Source organism: Lycium ferocissimum, chromosome 10 (assembly GCF_029784015.1).
Source record: "Lycium ferocissimum isolate CSIRO_LF1 chromosome 10, AGI_CSIRO_Lferr_CH_V1, whole genome shotgun sequence".
NCBI lineage: Eukaryota > Viridiplantae > Streptophyta > Magnoliopsida > Solanales > Solanaceae > Lycium > Lycium ferocissimum.
The window spans coordinates 44,398,014-44,400,701 of NC_081351.1; the positions used below are offsets into that span (position 1 = coordinate 44,398,014).

Consider the following 2,688-nt stretch of genomic DNA (forward strand, 5'->3'; position numbering starts at 1 on the left):
TCCAAATTCAAAATTCAATGTTAAAACTGGAAGATATGGGCTTACTAAGCTTAGATTCATCACATTTTAACATTAACATCATCAATTTATCAAGTATAATCTTACGGAAAAGTCTCCCAAAACCCTCCTTCAAATTCCATTTCTAAGGGATTGAAAAGGGAAGGGAAAAATCTAAGATGATTGTGATTAAAAAGGAGTAAAGGATTAGGCAAAGTTTTACCTCCAAGAATTCCTTCAACTTGTCTCCAAGAACAGCTTTCCCAAGCTCCAATATCGAGATATGAAACAATGAGGGTCTAAGACTCATTTAATGGATTCAACTGCCCGTCACCCGCTACAGCGGTACTGTGACCGCCCCAGCTGCGCCGTCCCAGCGGCCAACTGACCGCTTTAGCGGCCAAGCCTAAGTGGCTCGTACCGCTTCAGCGGCAGGTCCATCACCCCAGTGGTGCCGCCGTTATAGTGTTGGTGCCACCAAAGCGGGCACCAGACACCAGAAAATTAGCCCAATATTTTCCTTCGATCCGATTTTTCAACTAACTCCCGAGACCATCTGCTCTCATACCAGATGCCTAGTCCCACATGAAAACGCGCTACGAATGCACCTATGGCCTTGGAATTTCCAACGGAGGCCTCGTTGACCGAGTCAACCACCGATGCCTCAATTTTCATTTCCTATCCAACATCCCAAAATGCATTCGAATGCATTGGGAACCGAACCAAATATACATACAGGTCATCCGAACTTCTTGGAATCAATAGAATTTCGAAGAAGGTCCGTTTACCCAAAAGTCAACCTCGGATCAACCCTTTTTCACTTCAAGCCTATAGTTTTCCCAAAGTTACCCGAATCCAGTCTAGACACCTCGAGAAGCGTTAGTGTTTGGTTCCCTCTCGCCATCACTTCACGTCTGCATTAGTCACTAAATAATGTTTGCTTTATTGAAGTCTTTTGCTTATTCCATCTCACATTGTTTGCTGCTCTATGCAAACCAGGTGAACATGAATCAGAATCAGCAAAATCAACGTGCTGGTAACTAGGGGAATCGGTTGAACTATCAGGCGAATGAATCAGATGATGAGAATATTTTCGCTGATCTTGTTCCGGAAGAGGACTATGCATCTGCTATTGTTCAACCTCGAGTTGGAGCTGCTACTGTGAAAATTGACTCCTCTCTATACCAGTTGTTGAAGCTTGAGGGATACTTTCGGAACTCTACCGGGAATAACCCTCAATGTCATTTGCAGAATTTTGTGGATGTGTGTGCTAATCACATCCACAACAACGTTCCACAAGATGCTATTCGGTTGAGATTATTCAAATATTCCTTAACTGGAGAGGCAAGAACATGGTTTGAAGTCGCCGAAATTCGATTACTTCATGGCGAGAGATGGTGGTCTTTTTCTCAAAAATGGTACCCCCTAGCAAGAAGGCTAAAATTCGTGACAAGATTTATGAATTTAAGCAGCGATCGGGGGAACAACTATATGAAGCCTGGGAGAGATTCAAGGAGTATTTGCAGAAGAGCCCAAATCATGGTTTTCCGGATCATACACTAATGGAGAAGTTCTACTGAGGGCTAGATCCAGTGACACAGCCAATTGCTAATAATGCAGCTGATGGTTGTTTCATGAAAAAATCTTATCGGCGGGTGACCAACATACTTAACAAGCTGATGACTCATAATCAGGCTTAGCACTCAAACAATACTGATGTGGTACCGTTTGGTAGTGCTATGATCTAGAATATAGTAAAGGAGAATCAAGATACCCAGCAAACATTGGCAGAACTTGCAACAAATATTTTCTTGCTAACAAAGAAGTTTGATGAATCCCAGATCAAGAAGGTAAATATTTGTGAGGATGATACAGTTTTACCAAAAGGGATGTACCATACTCAAGATGGTCCGTTCCATGATGGGCCCCCTATACAGGTTGAAGATGTTAATTATGTTAATAACTCTCGGGGTTACGAAAAAAAGAACTACCAAGGTGGTTATCGAGTCGAATCAATGGAGACCTCGGAAGGTCAAGGTGCTTATAACAACTTTGGGAACTTCAACAATAATTATGGTGGTGCGAACCATGGGACCTACAACAACGGTAACAATTTTGGGAGCAAGAGTTCCAATCCTTATATACCACTGAAAGGGCATTCAACAGAGCAAGGTAGTTCGAAGGTTGACTCAATGCTTGAGAAGATTCTGGCCAATCAGTCTAAGTCTGAGAGGACTTTATCTGGGCTGACAGAGACAGTGGGTTCCCATACAGCGGCTATTTAGAAGCTTGAATTACAGATGAGGGATATTTCTAGAGAGCAGCACCCTCCTAAAAAGGAAGGACTTCTGAGTGACACTATTTCAAATCCAAAGAATGGGGGAGGCGGTGTAGACCTTGTGTTTGCCATCACTACTAGAAGTGGTAAAATACTCCAAGGGGCTAATAAGAAGGTGGTTGATCTTAAGACAATAGATGAAGAGGATGAGGTGCAGTCTGAAGCACCCATTATTGTTGATGAGAATCCTGCTGACAAGAAGGTTGCTGATATTCCAGAGATAGTGAAGGATCTCTCGATAACACAAGCAAGCGGTAGACCGTGAAAGGGCTCTCCGCCCTTTGACTCACTGTTCAAATCTAAACCTCCTTTCCCCACGGGTTGGTAAAGAAGAAGGAGGATGCTAAGTTCGA

At 43.0% G+C, this 2,688-nt stretch overlaps 1 non-coding gene across 1 annotated transcript; it reads right to left on the reverse strand.

Annotated features, from left to right (window-relative positions):
* Nucleotides 1-1,436: 1,436 nt before the first annotated feature.
* Nucleotides 1,437-1,543, reverse strand: LOC132035654 (small nucleolar RNA R71). Its single transcript, XR_009409375.1, has one exon. It is a non-coding gene; the product is annotated as a small nucleolar RNA R71 (small nucleolar RNA).
* Nucleotides 1,544-2,688: the final 1,145 nt, after the last annotated feature.